This window comes from Micropterus dolomieu, linkage group LG08, assembly GCF_021292245.1.
Source record: "Micropterus dolomieu isolate WLL.071019.BEF.003 ecotype Adirondacks linkage group LG08, ASM2129224v1, whole genome shotgun sequence".
Lineage (NCBI taxonomy): Eukaryota > Metazoa > Chordata > Actinopteri > Centrarchiformes > Centrarchidae > Micropterus > Micropterus dolomieu.
In genome coordinates this window covers 2132805-2156750 of record NC_060157.1, presented here as the reverse complement: position 1 = coordinate 2156750, position 23946 = coordinate 2132805, and the positions used below count along the sequence as shown (strand labels likewise).

The window sequence follows — 23946 nt, the reverse complement described above, 5'->3', positions numbered from 1 at the left end:
GCGGGGTCTATTACTCTGTTGAACTGTATGTAAAGAAACGCATGTTGCAGACTGTATATAAGACGGTGGCAGGTGAAAGTGCGACGCGTTTTCTCCAACACCGCACGCACAAATGCCATAATGAACATCCATCCATCCATCGTCAACCGCTTATCCTACGTACAGGGTTGCGGGGGGGCTGGAGCCAATCCCAGCTGACATCGGGCGGAAGGCGGGGTACTCCCTGGAAAGGTCGCCAGTCCATCGCAGGGCATAATGAACATACCTGCTGTAAGTTCTAAGTAAATTACATGATAAATTATTTAGCTAGCTCACAACGATGTTTATCGGTTTGATGCTCTGACTTAACGAGGCTTGACGGCGTGAAAGTTCCGTCTGCATGGTTTCACTTTCAGACCATGAGGTTGCCGCTTGATTGTCAAAATTTCTCTAATCTCAAACACTCGTCACGTAACTACTGTAATGGGAATTCCAAACATATTGCATGTAACCCTGGACTCAGGGAGACTCATCTGTGATGTGGCACTGAATCTGTGTTAACGCAACAGTCAAAATATCTCTGTTCTCTGTTATCCAGACTTCAGGGACAATGTGTCTCTGTGGGATGATGTGATTGACCCTAAAGCTGGATGAATAACACGGAGCTCTCCTCACTCATTGGAGCATACATGTACACGGCGTATGTGTGTTGCTGTGAGTACTTCTGCAGAAGACTTGGCTAAAATTTGCAGAAAGACAAAAAAGTATTTGCCTGAGCTGTTTATTTGTAAACCTCGGATTGCCATCACACTACAGATCTGGATTGAAAACTGCAAAGCAACTGTTTTGAGTTTCTAATATCTTTTGTTTTTTTAAAATACTTTTTGCAGTGGCCCGATCGTGAGTAGCTAGTTCAGCTGTCCCGACGTTACTTTTTACAGGCCCCGGGCCATCGGGCCACCATTATTGTCGAGCCCTGTGGATAAATTTTTATGAAAAGCTGTTTTGATTCTTTTGATGGGTGGACCCTCACAGACTAAAGGAAAATAAATAATCAAGGAGCGCTTCAAAGGTAACGGGAGTTGGCACTTTTTTTTTCTCCATCTCTTGTACTGTGCTAATTACACCCGTAAATCTATTAGAATTAGACTTTGGGGCCTTTTTGTTTCTGTTGAATGAACTGAACGATCTAACGGTGTTCAGCATGTCCACACGGACATATTGATCATACGCTTAAACATTAATATTTGTATTAACAATCTAAGCAGCTTAGAAGCAGCTAAAGCGGGCGACCCCGCAGGGTTTAAGAGGTTTTATACATTCAAAGAACTTCTATAAAAACCAGACCAGGCTTCTAATCAAGCGGGAACCTCAGGGTGTGAACCGTGAAGCCAATGTGGAAGTGCCTAAAGGCGAGGGATGGGGATCGATACTCGATACCTTTATGGTATCGACCAAAACAGCCCAGTATCGAAATGTCTCCAGTCAAACCGATACTTCAATTGATACTTTTTGTATACACCTTTTTTCCCCTCATGTGTCTGAATCATAAACTGTATAAAAAGGCTGTCTCGAGTCTCAGGCACGTTCGTCACTGTTGCAAGTTTATCACCACAAGCTTGGTTTTCCCTTGGTTTCATCTTCTGCAATCATTTAACACTTCTCTGTACATCTTAAATTGCTGTCACTGATCGATCACTGTTTTCCGTCACATCAATTAAGGATTGATTTTACTCAGGGAGCCTCCGGCTGCAGCTGCGGCTGCTTCAGGTGTAGCTAGTTTGATCGGCTGGACGTGCAGATTGTCTTTACTCTGTTTGAGAGTCGTTAGTTTAGAGACTTGTTTAAACAGACTGCTTTCTCGTTTTATACTTGTGCCTGTCGTCTTTTCGGAGGTTTATGACTCACCACTAAAGGAAAAACCACTCGCGGCGATCTTTCAATTCAGTTTATTGATGGAAAGTTAATAATTTTCCGTTGTTTACTTTCAACAGACTTATCAAAAAAATTTCCTTAAATTCATGCACCTCCCCAAAAATTTAACTGCACGTTGCCTCATTTCCTCTGACTCATTTACAGCTTGTCCTCCTTCTTCTTCAACCGGTTCAAGCGTTGTAAATACCATCTCGTCCGACGCCTTCTCTCTTTTCTGTATTTTACTTATTTCACATCAGTCAGCTTCAGCTCGCTACAGTGAAGGTTATGGCGTAGACTTGGCACAGAAATATAAATTGTCCTTTAAACCTGCATTCTTTCTAACTGCCAGCAGGGGGCGACTCCAGCGGCTGCAGAAAGAAGTGTGATTGTATAGAAGTCTATGAGAAAATGTTTCTACTTCTCAGCTGATTTATTCCCTCAGTAAACACTTTCCTGATGAGTTTATGGTCTCAGTCGCTAGTTTCAAGTCTTCTTCAACACAGCATGATGTTCATTTAGTAAATTATGGTCCCATTTAGAGGAACAGAGACCAGGAAGCAGAGCTTTAGCTTGCTTGTCCAAATATGGTCGCTTCTGCTTCCAAAAGAAAACAAGGTGGCGATGGTCAAAATGCCAAACTTAAGGCTTTAAAATGGTAGTCCACAAACCAACAGGTGAAGTCACGGTGGCAGCGCATGTGATGTATTTCTTAATATTTAAAATCAGGTGTCAGAAGTTTTATAACGACTTAAAAAGTGACCTTCTCTACTTCCCTCTGCTTGCAGTGAACATATTCTGACCATTAAGTCCATTCGGGGTGCGAAGGACGAAGTAGAAATATTTGTGAAGGCGATCAGCGGCACTCCGAGCTGTGAAAGCATGCCAGGCCTCTCAGCTCTGTCAGGGACATGAAACAGCAGCGTGTTGACAGAAGAAGGCAGAGGAGGTTTCTGCTGGAAACACAGTCAGTGTTACTTGAGTTTTGTCAGCTGACGCTCTGCAGAAACACTCACAGTTTAGGATGTTCTGAAGAAGCTGGTGACTGCAATTTCCAAATCATTTATTTATTGGATTGCTTTGGACTAATGGCTATAGCAATGCAAACAAAAATACCACTCATTACTTTTTAAAACAAAAACATGAACAGCATCAGCTTTTTTTGAACAGCTGGAAATGCTATGAAGCTGAATACTGGTCTGAAGGCTGCCTCATTATGTACCGACTCTTCACTGCAACCATTTTTATTAAACAAATCTGCAATTTGTTCTTTAACGCCTGGCGGTTTGAGCCTTTTTTAATGTGTGGAGACACAATTTGATTTAAAGGCTGATTATGAAGATGATGATTTGACCATGAAAAGAAGTTCAACCAGCAAGTAGCGAGTGAGCTAGGAGCAGGTTTCCTTTTCACAGTGCGAGGCTTTTACCAGGTGATTCGTGGCAGGAAGTCTTTGGATGGTTATCAAACGTCTTTAAATGACACTGACATGACGTTACACCCTTGGTGAACTCCGAGGCTAGCTTGGAGGACTGACAGTAACCAACAGCTGCCTAGCTACAGTGTTTCCCCTATAGGATGGAGTTGTAGCAGCGGAGGTGAGACACAACATGTCTCAGCAACATTGGTCTTGAGCATGCGATGCACATTAGAATAGCTTACAACTGCAGTGTTTACCCAGTTTAATGTGAGCTTTAGATGAATGTTTTGATGTTGGTCGGAGGGTTTAGGGGTGCTCCCCCATAGAAAATTTTACGTTTTCCAAAGACAAATATGTAATTTCGCATCATATTGGGCCGTTATTTTCACCATATCTCTGAACAAATAGTTGGAAAAGCGAGAGCAGGTAATAAATAAACAGCAGCCAAAGATCAGTTTACTGGAAGAACTACAACCTTTAGATTCGGATAAAGTAATTTGGTTGGTTCTGTTGCTCCACAGTGATTTTACAGTGATGCCACAGCATTTTTTGGGCATCACCCCTTAAAACCCTGTTAATGTGACCTCAGAATCATTATAGACACGACTGTTCATGTTTGCCTTTTGTGTCTTCGTTTTACAGCTTCTGACATTTATCTGTAGAAATTAGGCAACATGAGAAACCTCCTCCCTTCTGAGGTGCATTTTATTTGCACATTAAAATCCAAAAATAAACATCTCCTCACTAGTTTGCATCACTAATTAGCTTTACTAACCTCAGCTCCTCCGGTCACCTCTGTCCTTTCTTTTCCAAAACCACTTTCTCAGACTGAAAACTGAAAAATAATTTAGGATGAATCAGTCCGTACAGGACAGAGCTGCAGGCTGCACCAGTTTAGTCTAAGTTTGTACCTGATGTTCTCAACACTGGACAAGTAGGCAGTAATAAAATTCAGCTTCCAGTTACTTTCTATAAATTGAGCTAATGTTAAGTTACATAGCAGCTGTGTAGCTGCTGTAGAAGCTGCTCAGCTCAGTCTGAAGGGGAGATGTTAGCTAACTTAGTGCTAACCGGCTTCACTTTTCCAGCAGGTGGAAAACAACAGACTTTTCTTGGTCTTGAGAAGCTGACACACTGTAACAGACACCGTACATTTACTGCCAGAATATTTTCCTCCGCTCGCGAGATTCGCTTGTTCGCTCGAGTTCCAGCAAAGTCTGGTTACACTTTCAAAATAAATCTAGTGGTTAAAGTTGTGAAACATTGCAATTTGGTTAGGATTAGGCACCAAAACCACTTGTTTGGGTTAAGGAAAAGATCATGGTTTGGGTGAAAATAACAATGTTATTTACGTGACTTAACTTACAATCATGTCAATCATCCATCCATCGTCAACCGCTTATCCTGCGTACAGGGTTGTGGAGGACTGGAGCCAAGCCCAGCTGACATCGGGCGAAAGGCAGGGTAAACCCTGGACAGGTCGCCAGTCCTGACCTTTAATCAATGTTGACTTTTTGTTTCACATGGAAATTAATTCCGTCTTGGGTGAATGTCCAGTTTCTGATCCACCCATCCACCCCAACCACCTCCTTTTCTGTAATTTATACTAGGACTACTTTTAGCGTTGAACATTGAAGCCAAAGGGTGCCACGTCTGTCGGTACCAGACGCCGATTGACGCGACTAAGCGTAGGTATTTGGCGCCCTGGGAATGAAAACAGTCTGAAGAACCAGAAGGTGTCTTTAGGAACCTCTGCCTTGAGAAAAGATGCTTAAGGCTACGAAGGAAATCTGAACAGGTTACTCATCTGTGCAAGTTGTTAAACAAGTCAAGAGTTTTCACAGTTTGCCTTGTTTTAATGGTGTATTTCTTTAAGTGCTTTCAGTAAACTTGACGTCGATCTGCTGGAGAGACCCTGCAGGTCATTAAGTCGATCCGGTCTGAACATAAATTTCTACCTGGTCAAATCATGAACCTGTTGAACGTGTGGACATTTGGAAACACATTTTCAGTGTAATTTAATTTGAACTTGTCTGTGTGTGTTTGCATGATGTTCGTTGGACAGGGCGTAGCAGACTTCATGTTCAGCTGAAACTCTGCACCCGTCTCTCCCCCCCCCTCCTCTCTCTCGCTCCATTTAACTGAAGCCACCGGCTACATGAATACCCATGAACAGCCAGGAGCTCTGCCAACAGCTCCATTACAATGTGCACTCCACCTCCTCCTCAGCCCTCCCTCTCTCTCTCTCTCCCCTTTCCCCCATGCTCTTCTGCTCTCACTTGGAATCTCTCTCAAACTGCACGGCCAAAAAGAACAAAAAGAATGTGGTCACCCAAACATTAAACCCCCCCATCACACTGTAACACGGTCATTAATGTTCTGGTGATAAGGTCGGAGCTTTTTATTTCTGGTTGTATTTTACTTTGCCATTCATTGGTAGCTTGTACTTGCACTCTGGGTTCTTTTTAATTTTCAAGTTTACTGCTTCTAGGCCGATATTAAAGACCACTGTTATGCAGATTAGAGTTGGTTTTTTTTTTCAATTTTAAAGATAATCTTGGTTCTGGTTCCTTCACCACAGATCTTGTCAGCGCTCGGTGACCTTCACCCTCTTCCTCCTCGCTCCTCTTCCCCCTCATAGCTAAAGTGAAAGGAGTCTCTGTACTAGAGGGGCGTCTCTCAGGACTCGTCTCAAATGCTGTGTTCAAACTGAAAGTGAACACGGCTTGATTACATACAAAGTCAATGCAAAGATGCGAATTCCTGCGAATTGGCTCCTCGGCGGCGCAGAAGATGCGTTAGTTGCGAGATTCGCTTGTTCGCCCGAGTTCACAGTTTTCAACTTGAGCAAGAAATTCGCATGATGCTATGTTGCGAAAGCCTCTTAGGGGTGAGTCACCGACAACTTCAGAGTGTTGTATGGAGAGGACCAGGCAGAGCGGGGGAGTGAAATGCTACTGGCCAACGGAGAGCTGCTAAAGTACGGGGAAGTGAAGAAGAAAGAGGCAGGAGCAGCGCTGCAGCTTTTGGACAAATAAACCCCCGTAGTCGGTCTGGATTAAGCTCTGACAACAACTCGTGGGAGGAGCACAGATTTAACTGCTTGTATTAAATCAGCTTTTTACTTTAGTTTTTGGGATAACAACATTGATTTATCTTCACTCGAGCTTCTCAGCAGCTAGCTTCCGTGCATTTCAGGTTCAACTGTTGCTGTTAGCGTCGGTTAGCACCCAGAGCTCTGTTGGACAACTGCTTCATATTTGTATAAAAACTGGACAAAACTAGACATTACTTGGAGAAAAGAAAATGAGGAACTACCTGGTGAGTTCAGAAAATATGTCTGTAACTTTAACGGGTTGTTTTTAATTCACTTATCGTGTTGTATGTGAACACTCAGCAGTTGTCCAGCGATAAAAATATTTTTTGCGTTGTATGTAAACACAGCTTAAGAAAAATCTATATTGAATCATCTGTAACCATCGTTGGTTTCCCTTCAGTATAGGAGGTGAACGTCAGCTCACCTGTGTTTTGTACCTGAGACGTTGCTGCTGTTAGCGTTAGCTGGATCTGGGGCGTCATTGTAGCTGGGAGAGCGCGACATGTTGAACACGGTGTGTTCCTTCAGATTCACGCCGTGTTGAAGGAAACGCTTTGTCACGTCGGAGCTGCTTCCTCCCTTGCACCAAACCTCTTTACTGCAGCTGTTGGATTTTGCTGTGTCGTTCTCTTTTTTAGTGAAGCTAAGCCAAACTTTGGAGCGTTTGCTGCAGTCCGCCACGGTCCAGGACTGGAACCAGAAAGACAGACTGAAAAATGCTCACTGCAGTTCAGTCAGGAGCTGAAATATGCAGAAACATAGGAATCCAAACACACGGGTCTTAACTAATCCATGGTTCTTGGACATTTGGTAGCGGTTCTTGAAACCCAAACCCTTATGCAGATGACAAACAACTGTATATGTCTATAGGTTTCTCCAGGGAGCCCCAGTTCTTACTCCCTTTCTCACTGATATCAATATTTGGATGGGTTAAAATGTTTTTGAACTTAATTTTTCATTTTGAAGTAAAAAAAACAACAACTTCATCCTTGGAACTTTGATGAAATTAGACAGTTTCTAAAGGGCAACGCACACCTGCAGTGTATGATGTCATTTGCAGCAGGTAATGTAGACAATAGACGGCCACATCAGCTGTTTTCAGTCTTGAGTCTGTGAGGTGAATAGTTAAAGAATAACATAACAATCCCTGAAGATCTTACTTTTGCTGACAGTGATGTTCAGGTGTGCTCCAGGACACGGTGACATCACCAACAGAGCAGCGCTTCTGACCTAAAGTGACCTGGATGTAGGGGTAGGAGAAAAAATTAATTCTTGGATGCATCACGATGCAGACGTGGAAGATTCTGACTCGATTAACAAATGTCAAAACAATGATTATTTAAATGTTAACTGATATCGTAACGTTGACGGAACAAAAAGGTGGAACTCAAAGAAGTGCAGCGCCCGGGTCGTCTGTGGCGTACACATAACAGAGAGACCGCTGTTCCACCTGTATTCGGCACACCACTGCTGTGGAATAACCACCCTACTTAAATGTCACACAATCATTAATATCAATGCGCAAGTGATGATTTCAACTTGCACACTCATGGTGACACTCGACGCTTGGCAGATCCTGTGTGTGAGGCCGAGCGAATGAGAGAGAGTGAGCGGCAGAACATGATGGTGAAAGCTGGCGCAGAAAAATATTAGCAGTAAGTTTCTGTCTGGTAGTTCAGCGTAGGTCACTGTGTGTCCGTTAATAAAAGTCTGTAGTTTCTCCAACAAAAGTGGAGGCTGTTAACGCGAGCTAACATCTCCCCTGTACAGCACGTTTTTGGATTTTAATGCGCAAATTAAATGCTTAGTAATTATCCAGAGATCCTGTATAGAAACAATTATGAATCAAGATGCATTGATGATCGTTTTATAATCGCATGGCAGCCCTCTGAAATGAATTAAATCATGAGGTACCCAGAGATTCCCACCCCTACCTGGATGTAGTCAGAGGTGATGGAAAAAACACTTTCCAGCCTGGGGTTAAGGTTGCTCTTTAAGTCTATGCTGATCTGCCGCAGTTTGTGGGACTGTCTTGACTTCATGTGACTAGCTGACTCTGGTCATCTTGCGGTAAATGTAGTAATAATCCCAGAGAGAGAGGGAGACTGAAAACAGACCTGCACACTGATCTGTGCTCTCTGCATATATCGGGGAGCTATCATCTCTGGTTTTGAGAGGTGAAACCACGAGCTGACTGAACAGTGAGCAGATTTTAATCTGTTTCGGTCTGTTCCTGCCTTATAGCCAGATAGCTAATGCTAGCTAGAGGGCTGTCTGCAGATATCAGGTTGATGTCAAGACGCACAAACAGCAGGAGTAGATGAATTAGAGAGCGGAAATTCTACTCTGCTCTCTGCTGAAACTAATTATTAAAGTGGCTGCGCTGTACTTCATCTTCATCATCTGGTACTGGCAATCTATAGCCGTCCATAAACATTAGCTTTTTAAAAAAATATGCAGCCTTTGAGAATGGTGTTTATTTTTTTTTTTAAATCATGCTTGCTGAACTGGTTTGTACATGTAGCCTAACCCTTTAAAAGTATGATGTTTCAGTTCGACGACTTTTTTCTCGTGAGAAAACACACCTTTATGTGTAAGATTTTCAGTGTGGTCCTTTTTCTTTTGCCCTCGTCCCTCCATAAACTGTTAGAACACCAGTAGTGGACATGGTCTACCTAAGTACAAATATGAGGCACTTGTACTTTACTTGAGTATTATCTCTTCATGCCACTTTCTACTTCTACTCCACCACATCTCAGAGGGAGATGTTTTACTTTTTACTTCACTACATTTATCTAACAGCTTCAGTTACTTTATAATCTAAACATATGAAGACTTAATAAAAGCGCAGCTGACACGATTACTACATTGAAATTAACTACAAACAACTGGGGTTGAGTCATTTAAAAATATATTAATGTTGCAGCTTCACAGATGTGACGATTTGCTGCTTTTCCTTTCAATTATTTTAATTTATTTGTAATAATGTTGAGCTTTTTATTGTTGGTTAGACAAAGCAAGCATTGTGAAGGTGTCACTTTGGGCTCTGGGTAACTGTGACAGCATTTCTCACTATTTTCAGAATTTCAAAAATCGAATAATGGAGAAAATAATCAGCAGATTGATTCATAATGAAAATCATTATTAGCTGCAGTCCAATACCAAACAGTTAAAAATGTTAAAAATACTTTTTCTTTTAATATTTTAAGTACATTTTCCTGATTATGCTTGCATACTTATACTACTAAACATTTTCACTGTAGTGCTTTTACATTACACAGAGTGGTATTAGTATTTTTACGTAAGTAAAGGATCTGAATACTTCGTCCAACATTGTTGTGTAAAATATGTTTGCTGCAGCATTAACTTTTTCCTTTTACTGAAACTAAAGGGGCACTAAAGTATCTGTCCACATACTTTTGGCCACAGAGTGTGTGTGTGTGCGTGCACATTTGCCTCTTGTATTTATTTCATTTTGTCCTCTGTGCTACTGACTCCGCCCCTTCCAGTCAGGGAGAGGGATTCCTGAACCTCCCTATTGGTTCACAGTGAAGAAAAGGCCCCTCCTCTCTCTCTCTCTCTCTCTGGCACAGAGTGAGATAGCGAGGTGGGGAGTGAGAAAGAGAGAGAGGGAGGGAGTGAGAGTGAAAGTGGAGAAGCAGGCAGGCAGACTTGTTGCAACAGATGGCTTTACCAGCGGCGGCTCGGCGGCGGCTGTACCGAGGAACTCTGGGACGCCGTTAAGACACAGGCAGAGACAGAGAAAGGGAGGGGACATTGGAAAGTCAGAGTGCTGGAACAGAGCAAGAAAAAGAGACAGAGGGAGGCTCCTTCCTCCTCCCCTTCGCTTTCAAACTCACCGTCTTCCCCTCCAGACAGACAGGAAGGCATGTCAGCGTGAGCACCAAGTTTTGTAGCTGAAAGGAGCAGCGGCAAGAGTTTTATGGAGGAGATGAGTTTGTGACCTGAGCTTCCATCCTCCTCCTCCTTCTTCCTTCTCAGAGAGGAGAACACCTGCTGACAGCAAGGAGCTCCTTGAGGGAGGAGACGCAGCCGCAGCAGGAGGTACAGGAGAGTCTGAGTTTTTATGCTTCTGCAGAAACGTCTCTGCTGCTGCTGCTCTGAGGTCATCATTTACGGGCCGATCTGTAAAGTGTGTGATATTCAGTTCTGCTCTACTTCACTGAGGTCGGAGCTGTTAGTCAAAGCAGCTTTGTTACTGTGTTGCTCCACTTTACTGATGTGCCCCTCGCATTAGTTTCGAGGCCATGTTGTACTTAACACTTGTCACACTTGTTTGCTGCACATGCTGCTTTAACTGGACGTGTGTGTGTGTGTTTGTTTATTGCTTCCTTCTCGCAGAACACGTGGGAGTGTGTTTTAGCTGTGCAACACTGAGGTCAGTCAGGAGAGGAAGGGAGGGAGGACAGAAAAAAGGGGGGATGAATGAAGGGAGGGAAGGGGAAAAAGGAAGGAAGGAAGGGAGGAAAGCTTTTCCACCCAGCTTTGTTTTTATTATAATAATATTGTTTTAATGTTTCATTTTTCCTAACGAACCAACAAAGGGCTGCACAGGGAATACAAACACACCAAACAGGCAATAAAAAGAAGTTGGGCGACTAAAACAAACAGTAAAGTAAGACACTCTGACCGAGGTTTGTTTTTAATCCTCATGGTGGAGTAAAAGTACAAATGGTCCAGAGGGAGGCTTGAGAGTAAAAGTCTTCATTCAGTTTTAGCATTTTCGCCGTCATTGGCGACAGTGAAGGTACAGGCAGGAATATTATCGGGCAGACCGAGACGTGGAGCAAAGTTCCTCAGCTGGAATATCAAAGGGGCTAGTCGGGTTGTGAGCGAGCATGGTGCAAACAAGAATGGTTAGTATGTTAAAACATAGCGGAGCAGCATGACGCCGGGTCGGTCCGTAAAGATGTTCATGGTTCCCAGACGATGAATCCTGCTGACTCTGGTGCTCCTCCGACTTCTAAACACCTACTGGATCAAACGCCGACATGTGTCCTTTATCAGAATACGTAGCTTCAGACATTCATGTCTCCTCAGAATGAACTGTAATCACTTTGGATCCAGAGGAAAGGTCATCAGGATTCACCCTCCGGGGAACATGGCAGTCAGATTTCATGCCAATCCGTCCATCTCAGTCTGGATCAAAGTTGTAAACCAACTGAACAACAACTGCTTCTTTAGACTATAGAGCCACTTAAAACTCCTACATCCTAGTTTTCATTACAAGATTTAAGTTTGGAAAACATCCAGGGAGAACTGGGGCCTCATTTATAAAACTGACTTACCCAGAAAACCACGGATAAGTAGTTATTTATTAAACCTTCCTCTGACATGGAAATGATCTCATCTCTAAGCTGGTTTAAGCTTGATGTAATTGTGATTTTCCTGCTCATCATGTAGCGGTGTTGCAGTTTAGAGGTGTCCTCACTTTTGTTGCCAGCGGTTTAGACATTAACGGCTGTGTGATGTGTTATTTTGAGGGGACAGCAAATTTACACTGTTATACAAGCTGTACACTCACTACTTTACCTTGTAGTGTCATTTCTTCAGCCTTTTGTCACATGAAAAGATATAATCAAATAATTACATAAATGTGAGGGGTGGACTCACTTTTGTAGAGATACTGTATATGCAGCTAAATCTGTGGCTTTGCATTAGCTTCACTCCCAAGCTACGTGTTTGGCTTTATATCAACTATTTAGTCCACCGAATAATTTGTGTTGCCTGGCTTCAGTCTCCTCTGCCATCGCCGTGATCTTGTCTTTTACAGAGTTTTCTCTTTTGGTCCACAGCTGTTCATGACTAAAGCCTCATTTGCACAAGCATTACACGAGAGGAAATCGCTCAATTTTAATTTAATTTGAGATCACAGGTGCGTATGTTACAAATGGGCTTCTTAGAAGCAAGCAAGGTTTCTTATGCTCTTATGTTTTTTTTAATCGAACTTAAGCACACCGTCGGAAATGATCTTAAGTTCAAGTATGAACCTAAGAACCCTTTTATAAATGATTCAGGTCAAATGTGTAGCAACCAATCAGTATATGATATCTGTGTCAGGAGGACACGCCTCAGTACTTGTGGGCGGACGTGCTGAGAAAAAGAAGAACAATATATCCCCCACCAGGAATTCCTGGGAAAAGTTTTCCTTAAACCCCACCACATTTTTCCACTTTGAAAAAAAGGAGCAGAAACGACTGACAGCTCGGTGACTCATGGGTTCACCCAGTCAGGCTGCAGGACGGGATCTCTCTGACTTTACACTGTTACAGCAGCTTGTACTGACTGTGGTAGCTGCAGTGGTCGGTGTTGGCAGGAACTCTGTTGACAGCAACTATTACGATTACATGTGATTTGGTCAGTGGGTTCCCACCAGCTCTCTCTCTCTCTCTCTCACACACTCTCTCTCACACACACACACACACAAACACCATTTGTATTTATCTTTGTGGGGACATCTCATTGACATAATGCATTCCCCAGCCGCTGAAACTAACCACATCACAGCTACGACCCTAAAACCAAGTCTTGACCCTCAAACAGCCCGTTAAACTTGTGGGGTCCAGCATTTTGGTCCCTATAGAGGTGTCGGACCCCACAAGTATAGTGGGCTTCCTGTTTTTGGACCCCTCAAATATACAAACACAAGATCACACACACACACACACACAGCAGGGTAGATGGCTGATGGCTACTTTGCAAATGCTGGAATGTAAACATCTGAACATCCATTGACCCTGACTCTTCAAATATTAACACACACACACACACACAGTTGTTTTTAAGATGGCAAAACTAAAATAGTATAAAATAAATTATCAGAAAACTGCATGTTGTTGGGCAGAGAAAACTTTACCTTCAATCTTTCATGTAGATGTTTGTTGGCAATTTAACATTAGCGACATGTGGAAAACGTAGTGCGGTCACATTCGTGGCTTTTGGGTTTGTAGTCTTTGTAATTACGTATTTTCACAGTAAAATATTTCACTTCAACAGTTTTAAAACAAATTACAATGTACTTTAAAAAAATTTACCTATAAACTGACAAACATCATGTGTGTAATTCAGTACGCAATTCAAACAGGGTTAAAACATTAGTTGTCTCTCGCCCATAAAGGGGAGTGACTTAGGGAGAATTTATACTTCTGCGTCGAGTCTACGGCAGAGGCTTGTGAGCATGTACACTTTCTGCGTTGCACAGATGATGATAATCGTGCGGCTCTTCTAGAATTTCCAAATGTTATCCGACCGTACGGATCAAAATCAGATAGTGAAGCGAGTCATTTCACTTCCCAATTGTCTCACAGACTTAGATCCACTGTTGGACCTTTCTTAATATTGACAACATGAGGTTCTAAAGTGGATTCCAGTAGAGACCAGTTCTCACAGTGGATAAAAAGTCAACAGGTCCTTGAAAACTTCTCACATCACTTCAAGTGAATTCAGACTGTAATTATGGTCTGTAACGCTGCTTATTGATGTTTTCTTTATTGATGGTTTCCCATTGATGTCTGAGTGTGTGGTCTAACTGATGGCCATTTGTTGTGTCACTACATGACAGGGATTAGCAGAGAGTGTGGGCATAAATCACACTGTTTTGTGTGTGTGTGTGTGTGTTAGTGTACGTGGGGGTTTCCCCTCCGTTCTGTACAGAACTGTTGAAGCTTTAGGGAACTGAGAATCTGTCTGCACATATTTTAGCTTTGTCTATCTTTAGCTTGTTCAACAATGAAAAGAAAATTGGAGTGGCTTGTCATGCAGTTCTGAGTGTGTGTGTTAACTGTATATTGTGTGTGTGTTTGTAAGTGTGTGTTAACTGTATATTGTGTGTGTGTTTGTAAGTGTGTGTTAACTGTATATTGTGTGTGTGTTTGTAAGTGTGTGTTAACTGTATATTGTGTGTGTGTTTGTAAGTGTGTGTTAACTGTATATTGTGTGTGTGTGTGTGTGTGTGTGCGTGCATGTCTTGATAATGACACTGTTGCCTGAAGCTGCTTCTCGTCCTTGTTGTCCTTTGACCTTTTGACCTTCTGTTCCCTCTGTGTTTCTCTGGCTGTATGTATTTTCGCACTGTCTCTTCATATTTCATCAGATATGCCATCAGCTGGTTGGTAACACGTGACTGCGACTCCACATGAGCTCACACTTATTCCACAAACAAGAATGCTTCACAAACTTTGATATCTGTTTATCTGTTTATATCTAATAGAAATACAACAAGTTAATGTTCATTTTCTGTGTTACATGGTTTATAGTTCTGACTTCAGAAACCTAAAAGGACAAACATGGCTGCAAAACACTGAATTGGATACTTGAATATCATTTAATTCAGTTTATAATAACAATAAATAATAATTAACTTTATTTATACAGCCCTTTCAAAAAGAAAGTTACAAGGTCTTCTTAAAACATTCTTCTCAGGAAATTATTTTTCCATCAAGGCAGCTTAAAAGGTAATAACAATCAACTCTCAATAAGCCAATGTAAGATATTAAGTGTATTAACTGAACACTCTTATCTTAATAAAGATAAGAAAGGGCTCGTCCGACAGTTTATGGTTTGTTTGAAGTAAGCCGAGTCATTTACTGCACATGACGTGAATGAGAATTTGAACCTTTGTTTATCTACTAAATCTACTGACGTCTTGTTAATGTAAGAACCATGTAGGAATAATAAAGTAAGTGTCCACTTTATTAGGTACAAATAATAAAATAAAACTGCCATAAAGTCTGCTTTTATTGTTAATTCAATTACCAGTTTTAGCACCGAGGTCGTAGTTAGTGCCCTTGCATTATAGTGAGAGGTGTAGGCCAGTAAAACACCACCTTTAACTTTGATCTCACCAATAAACATTTAAATACAGTTACACATTTCCAATAATGTCACAATAAAACTGAACGTTGTTAGGGATTGTAATGATAGATGTTATGTTGCTGTTGGACTAAATTCCATGTCCTCATACCTAAACAACAAAATAGGCCACGTCGTTAACTGCAGACTCACAAGTTTTACAACATGGCTTCATCAATGCGTTAAGGGTTTATTGGGACAGTTTTGAAGTTGATATGTCCAACCTGCTAGGAGTAGTACATTACAACATAAAACGTGTCATTTCCTGTTGCTAGCAGGTGGCGCTATGCCTTGAGTGAATATTGGCATGTGGATGTGTTCAGGGCGGGACTCTTCTAATGCATCCCAAATTTGGTGCAGATATGAGCTTATAGACTGAAGTTACAGCAACTTCCTGCCTTATGGCGAATCATCGATTTTGGACGCCACGCCACGGCCACGCCGTTCCACGAAAACTCACCGTTTGTACAACTTTTAATCGTCAATGGGTTTAGACTGCACAGCAAAAATCTGAAGTCGGTCGGACTAAATCCCTAGGAGGAGTTCTTTAAAGTACGGAGTGTGTAAATCATCCACAAAATGACCAAAATTCAACTCGACTTCCTGTTGGATTAAAAACCTAAACATGGGTCATAATGAGCTGCTGCATAATCGTCCTATAAGATTTTCTGGTGAGGACGGGCTGACAAATTAGATTGAGTGTAAAAGCCTGTGTGACTCAAAGAAAGATTTTTACATTGAATTAGCCAGTTTAGTTTTGGTTTTTTTTTCAGTGAAGTGAAAACCATAAAGATTTTAATTATTTCACCAAAACATAATCACAGATGATCAATAAGGTTTATGCGTGTTGAGTTAATGTTGATTAACAGCCAGCTGAGCCCTGAACACAGTGACATCATCACAGGGTGTCAGCTGATCCTGCTCGCTCCAAGGTCGATACCATGACAACACAGCCTGCTGACCTTTGAACTCGTTGCAGCATGGAGCCTGCAGGGCACAGTCAGCCTCTGCTTCACTTTGTTTTTGTCACCCTTTATCGCTCTTTTCTTCTCTTTTAATACTGATTCATGAAGAAAGCCGGCGGTTTGAAGCGTGTGAGTGTGTGTGTGTGAGTGTGTGTGTGTGTGTGTGTGTGTGGGTCAGTGGGGTCACATGTAGAGATGTAAAGAACCGCAGGGAGTCTTCTGCTCAATAGAAAGGCATTTTCACACAGAGTTACTGAAGGCAGTGTACGTGTATGTGTGTGTGAGTGAGTCTGTGTTACTGATGTTGTGGGGACACAAAGCCATTTACACAGTCACATTGTCAGGACTTGCTTTCCCTTTGGGGACAAAACACAAGTTCCCATAATGTAAATTATTCAGTTTCAGGATGAGGACTTGGTGTAAGGTTAGGGTTAAGTGCGATTTATACTTCATCGTCGAATCGACCGCGTAGCTACGCACGTAGATCCGACGCAGGAGTATAAATCAAGCTGTAGGGGAAGTTTCCTGGAAATGAATGTTGGTCAATGTAAAGTACTCTGCAGTGATGGAAACATGACGGTGTGTTTGTGCTAACATTTCTCTCCGCATTATTTTCTAAAGTTTTTTTAATTATTTCTGCTTCTGACTCATTTAAAAGTAAAACTCTGCTCACATCCTCCTCCTTTTGCAAGTTGTTTTATCATGGATTTGTTTAATTAAAGCGTCTTTTTAAGAGAATATTAACTGCAAATAAAAATATAGATCAAGTGAATGTTTTTCAAAAACATGCAGAGGAGGTGAGGGGAACATTTGCAGCTCTGAGTAGTGTCGATAGGCCAAACACAGCGCAAAGAAGTCTTTTAAACACTCAACAAAGCTCTCACTGCTGCTTGGTAAGCTTTGCTTTGGGTGAGGCGTGATGACTGAAGGAGACAAGATGAAAATATTTATGTAAATAAAAATATATATGTACATATATATGTTTTTAATCACCTTCTCTCATCTGGACACCAGGAGGAAGATTAGCTTTACAGAGTAAACATGAGGCGGTGTGCCCTTGTTATTTATATCACTATTTTATCTGATAGCATTTTAGATAAAAGTCTTGGACCTGTAGCAGTAAAACACACCTTCTGATGGGCTGTTCAATTAATCAGATTTTAATCTCGATTACAATCCTTTCCGGCGGTGGCTACCGCCCCTCTCTCAAAGCCCAAACTCCCTCGCAGCAGGCTGCAGCTCGAGCAAACATGACCAGGGGTTATAACTGCTATAACTTGCTAGTCACCATTATTAGCGCCAGTCTATGGCATTTAACTCTGCACATATTAGCCTAATGGACTTTTCCTCTGCTCATAGCTCAACAAATATAAAATTTTTATTTATGGGTGTGACGAGACACTTACCCCACGAGATCGAGATTGATACGAGATTTTAACAATATTTTTAAGAAATGTTTAGTGCTGAATTATATGAAACACTTTATTTTTTCTGCACCAGTTTATGGTGATTTTTAAATTTATTTATTTAAACAGAAACACAAAATTCAGGCAGGTGACAATTCAAAATCTGTAACCTAACTATAACAGAGTCACTCTGTGCTGCTCTCAGATCTGTTTCTCCTGTAGATCAACTTATTTAATATCATCCCTGCTGAGTCATGATTTAGTCTTCCCTCCTCTTTTGTGTCTTTGTTTGGGGAATTAAATGTTTAAATGTGACTGTGGCACCTTTTCACCTCAATGATAAATTACTTAATTTTAATTTAGTTATAAACTCCTGGACTTTAGTAGCTCCTGTGTTTCAGCAGCATTTCTGCTCATGTTCAAAACTTTCTACACATTCAGAATCTCTCCCACAGGCAGAATATTACCAGAGTAACCTCATCATCTAATGAGAAGTCTACCTGCCCTTTACTCTGCTGTGAATTACGTTTTTGATCCGCTGGTAGTAACGTTATCCCCTTCAGACTGTTTGACCGACGCAGTTTGGGACTGCATGTTGCATGTAAAACCGAACATAAATTAAACACTTCTGATCAGGCAGAAATCTCACCACAAATCCACTCGCATGTTAACTTCCAGTGAAGCTCACAGTTTCAAACAAAGCAGGCTTCAGTTTTTAGATGTTTATGTTGCAAAACTCTACCAGCTACGTTACCACTCGTCACAGTTTGTCTGGATCATTGACTGTATATAAAAAGGTCTGGACTCACAGCACGAGCGGGTTCAGCTGATTACTATCACAGCGTACGCCGGTGTCAATCAGCTGGGCGTGGTTGATTCACTCCGTGAGTATTATCAGTTATACAATTGTATTTCACTGTGTGAGAAATTTAATGTGTGGCTTGACAGCGTGTGAAAATAATAAGAGTCTCGCGAGACTTTTTTACCTGCCAAGAAATATCGTCACAATTTAATCTCGCGAGATCTCATCACACCCCTAATATTTATACTTATACTAAACCAGGTGTGTTCACTGTTGCTTTACCTGCTCCGTGCTTGTAAAACGTGTCCACGCCTTCTAACCTGATACCCTTTCATAGTTTTTTCACTGTTGGTTTAAGTAACTGCATCTCCCGACAGAACACCACGGTTTTATTTCAGCGTTACGTAGCTCTCTGCCCCCATGCATCAAAGCAGGTTTAATGAAAGTCCTTCATCATCATTCATGCTTCTTAGAGGATAAAACCGATTGATCATGGGCACCATCCATTTCCCTGAAATGTCCCGATCTCATTCCTGCTCTCCAGAGGATTTAATGCCCCAGTTATCGTCTCTCTAGCGCCATCCTCGGGACAAGCTTTACATCTTTAGCTTTGCTACTGATGAAGCTCTGAGAATAAATCACCAGTATGTAGTTTTCGTGCTGCACTGAAATTGTTGCTGTAATGAGCTCTGCAGCCTCTAGGGGACGCTGGCAGTGCTTCAGAGGTGCTGCAGCGTTTCCTCCGGTGTGACTTTACATCACTGCCTCATAAATCTCCTGCACTTTAATTGTCCTTTTCACTTTGCTTCAGTTAGACAGAAGGTCAGTTAGCTTTTTTTTTATTTATTTATCTTAGAACAGCTCTGATTGGTGTTCACCCTCCATGTGCTGTTATATGATAAAAAAAACTCCCCCATCCTCGGTTGTAATCCCCCGTCCTCCCTCGCTGTAGCAGAATTGATGAAATTGGTAATCGTTAAAGACCGCTGCTCTGGAGCGACTGACCTTCAGATACACTCGGGAAGGAGAGAGAGGTTTTTAGTTTTAATGAATCTAAATTCTTTATAGATCAGTTTTAAACAGCGGCAGCCTGCAGCAGCTGTGAAGAAGGTATTTTACTGTGGAACATCCACTGCTCTTTTATATCAGAGTGAAGAAGAACAGATGCTTATTAGAGAGTAACTAAACACTAAATCCACATTTTTGTTGCACAAACTCTTTTACTTTTTCATGATCCTCACCTGAAGTGTCCATCTCAACATGACTTCTGTCTTTTTCCAGATTTAAATGTGACAAAAATGTAATCGGAGAAAAATCTGTGACGTTGCCTTTTAACAGGTTTCACATTCACCCGCATTTTAATGCAGAAATCAACAGTGTGACCACTGAGGAGTGGTAATTTGAAAAGATATTAAGAGAGCGTACGACAAAGTAGTAGCAGTACATTTATTCATTTAGCTGACGCTTTTATCCAAAGCGACTTACAGTTGCTATATATGCAACTAGGGGTTAAGTGTCTTGCTCAGGGACATAATGGTGGATGTGTCACACTGTAGAAGTAAACAGTCTTGCTACAGATCATAAGGTAGTAGTTTAATGTTCAAAACCTCCAGCTATTTGCCCGTATTTCCAGGAAAAACACCTAAAATAACAAACCCAAAATGAATCTGGAATAACTCCTCAACCATTTGGCCTAGATGTATAATTCTGGTCTCCTTTGAAAGGTCAGAAGCTGAGGAACAAAAATACATTGTAAATATAAACATATTTATTTTACAGACTAAATGGAGATGCAATAAAGAACAAAACAGGATATTTTCATCCTTGCCTGGTTAAAAAAAGCTATATTTTAATGCAATAAACCAGTGGTTGTTAACCTGACAGAAAGCCCTTTGCAGGTTTGAAAACGCGAGCCGCACATCAGTGCCTTTTTTGGTTGAATTTAGAAAAGAGCAAAGCGCTGCGGTTTTTTAATGTTGCTAGGCACCCAGCGAATCAGCTGTCCTGTCAGTCTAATCAAAGATTATAGCGCCAGCGGTCTGTAATCTTTAGTTTGCTGCTAAGTAATAACCGTCATATTAGCAGAAACTTAATCACAACTCACAGGTCTGAGTCTTTTGTTGCTAAAAACATCAGCTTCAATAAAAGCTCCATATGTCCATATTTTGGCAAAATTTACTGTTTAAATGTTGACTTTTATTGGGAGTTTTGTTTAAAAAACTATTTCTGTCCATACAAACACATTCCAAATAACAACATTGAAATATTGATTAAAAACAGTGAAGATTCATCAACATTCATGTCACCAAAAGCAAGCCTGGAGCTTGAGAATGGAACATCCTACAATGGGGGGTGGGTATTAATCAATCCGGCTTGATCATTGGATGTCTATGTAGCTCCTTTGGGTCGGCCACCATATGGTGAAAAATACGGTGTTCTCCTGCTCTGCGGAAAAAGGAGAGAGGCGGCAGGCACAGCTCCCAGGTATTGCGCAATAATCAAGATGGCGCTCGCTGATACTCGGAGCAACAAATCAGCTGATTTTTGGACTTAAAACGGCACAAACCGCAAAAGTAAGTCAGCGGCTTTGACGATTGTGCGCTGCACCTGGTACGGGGGGCGTCGGTGTCTGGAGTCCCAGGCAGGACATTTATCACAACAGTGGCGTAAAGCTTTATGGCACAAACACGACTCTTCAGTGAGGTATAAGAAGAGTCAAAAAGCATATAATGTGCAATGTGAGTGACTTTGGAAGAAGCTAGCTTGGCATTCTTAGTATGGCTATCATGGCAGAGGCTGTGTAGAGACCTAAGAAGACGTCAGAGGAAGCGAGAAAAAGAGAGAGTGACGAAGCAAGAGACCGGACAAGATTAAATATCGGTCTGGCTTTTACTCGTTAAACTAAAAGAGCTGAAAGGCTACAGGACAGGCGGCCAGAATAACTTATTAGCTGCTCGCTGTGTCTTGATGCAGCGGTTCGAGTCCAGCTCAGATCAGAGATATGAAGGTGTGGACTGGTAGCTGGAGAGGTGAAGGTGGCCTTAACCCCCAACCGCTCGGGGGGCCGCACCAAGTTGAATTTCCCCTTGTGGGATTAATAAAGTATGCCGTCTTCTTCTTCATCTTTGGCTGTAAAAGCAAAGGTAATCAGCCAGAGATTTCACAGACAGAAGTTTAGCCGCTAGCTATCAATCTGTGATGTAAGCAAACTTACTAGCTAACTTGATGACATCGGCAACATTATTGTAAGTGCTCTTGCGTCGGTTGCTGTCTAGCTTTGTTGGCTTTTATGCTGCTGCCAAACGGGAAGCTTCCGAAGATCTGATGCGAATGTGGAAGTCCCTTAAACCTACATTCTATTGAACGGCCAGCAGCGACTCTTCTGGTTGCAAAAAGAAGTCCGGCTCCATTAGAAATTATGGTAAAATGAGGCAACTTCTCAGCTGATTTATTCCCTCAGTAAACACTTTCCTGATGAGTTTATGGTCTCAGTCGCGTGTTTCAAGTCTTCTTCAACACAGCATGATGTTCATTTAGTAAATTATGGTCCCATTTATTTTAAAATAGACCATAAAGCAGAGTATGCTTCAGGGCGGGATTATCTGTGATTGACAAGTCGTTACCATGGAGACCTGTTAATCAGGCTAGAGTGACTCGTACCCACGGCACTGTGTAAATTTCACCAGTGCCGTTGAAAAAGCTTATTAGGAGTCGGCTGTTCACTCTCTCTGGTGAGTACATTTAGTTTTAAGCCTGTTAAAATGACAGTTAAGGTGACTTACAGATGCACCTAGCCAAGCAAGCTAGCTAGCTCCACCATCTCGTCCAAAAACAGAAAACAAAGTTGGCAAACTTGGGGACTTGCTTGTTTTTCAGCATAATGTAATCATAAGTACAGCTGTCCTTATTTACAACAGCGGTAAATTACACTCACTAAAAAAGGTGCCAAATCACACAATGGCTGAGAACAAGAGAGATGCTACAACAACCGTCTGTGAGGGAGGTGGGAGTGTCGGAGGGTGGGGTAACTTGTCACGGGGGCGGGGGCGGTGGGTGAGTCATGCATCTTTTGAATTTGTGACGGGGGTGTGTTCAAGCTAAAATGGGGTTTAGAATTGCTCTTTGAGAGACTGTGATGATTTCAAACTCCAGTGTTTGCTCACATGTCTAAACACAATGTATGTTCACATTTACCAGACGAACGTCTCCACTGGTGGCGTGAATTATTATCTGTCAGAGGCAAAAGAAGAAGAGGCGTGATGAGGAGGAAGCACACTGGTGTTTGTTTCTTTCCAAAACGAACATGATCTTTCCCAATATTAACCGAGTAGTTCTTCTTTCAACCACAACCGCTTAATTCTTCTGTAAATCGTCACCACGGATGTTTCCTAAAATTAGTGACTTACTTCTTGTAGCTGCAGGTTCCTTCTTATTTGTGGAAACAGTAGCTAGATGGATGTGCAAATTCCATCCATTCATGAAGGCCTTGAAGTTTGCTGAAAGCATAAAAAGCCAGTAAGAGGACCTTGAGTAAGGATTTTATCTGTTGTTCGTTAAGCCATGGCCACAAAGCTTTCCAAACATTAACCAAGTACTTATTGTGCCCAAACCTTAATGAAAGTAAGTCAACATCAGGAACCCGGATCACAAAACGCTCATGCAGGTTTGAGCTGTTTGTTTGTTGTTCAGTACCATTTTCAATGCAGAACTATTACTTGTAACCGAGTACTTTTACAGTCTGTTATTGGTACTTTTACTTAAGTAAAGGATCTGAATACTTCGTACACCACTGTTCTTTTTGTTTATCTCAGGTTTTTTGTGCACAATTAGTGTATGTTGTAGGAAAAAGCTGTGCGGGGTCTGTACTTTTGTAGGTAGTCATTTAAAAGTCTGTTCCCGTCTTGAAAGGTTCTTTATTACTACAGCTGGTAAAGTGCGACGTGTAGTTTAGACGCAGAACTGCTGAATAAAACAGCAGCAGTCAGACATGATCTCATGATGCCCCACTGGATAGAAACACACACAAAGCGAGAACGAGAATTAAACTCTGCAGCACTGTCTCCAGGAGAGGTAATGATTAGGTCACTGTGTGTGTGTGTGTGTGTCCGCGGGCGTCCATTAGCTGCGACATGGCGAGTAGAAATAGAGCAGAGTGATTCAGACTGACAGAACCGGGTGAAGACAGACAGACAGACAGACAAAAAGTCCATCTCAGATGAAGGTCACAGATGATTTTTGTGTGGTGTTGGGGGAGGGGGGGGTAGATGACTTTTACTGCAGTCACTCCCAAAAATACCCCTCCTACTGTCAACAGACCAGGAGGACACCTGCTACTGTACTGGATTACCTATGGAGATCCACAGAAAAGGTGAGCAGAGTGATTTCAGTCTGCAGGAGAGGAAGGAAGACGTCCATGTCTTAAAGGTGCTCTGTTGGATTGAGATCTGTTGACTGTGGAGGCCATCGGAGTACAGTGAACTCATGTTCAAGAA

The 23946-nt window shown here is 41.9% G+C and overlaps 1 protein-coding gene across 9 annotated transcripts in view; it reads left to right on the top strand.

Moving 5' to 3' along the window:
- sulf2b (sulfatase 2b) overlaps positions 1–23946 on the top strand; it is a 276394-nt gene that overhangs the window by 114000 nt on the left and 138448 nt on the right. For 5 of the 9 annotated variants that reach the window (XM_046055578.1, XM_046055577.1, XM_046055575.1 and 2 more), the window contains exon 1: positions 10064–10475. The exons of the other annotated variants lie outside the window; for them this stretch is intronic. The gene's annotated coding sequence lies outside the window, so the exon portion shown is untranslated. Of the gene's footprint in view, positions 1–10063; positions 10476–23946 lie in introns of those variants that run through there. 9 annotated transcript variants of the gene reach the window in all.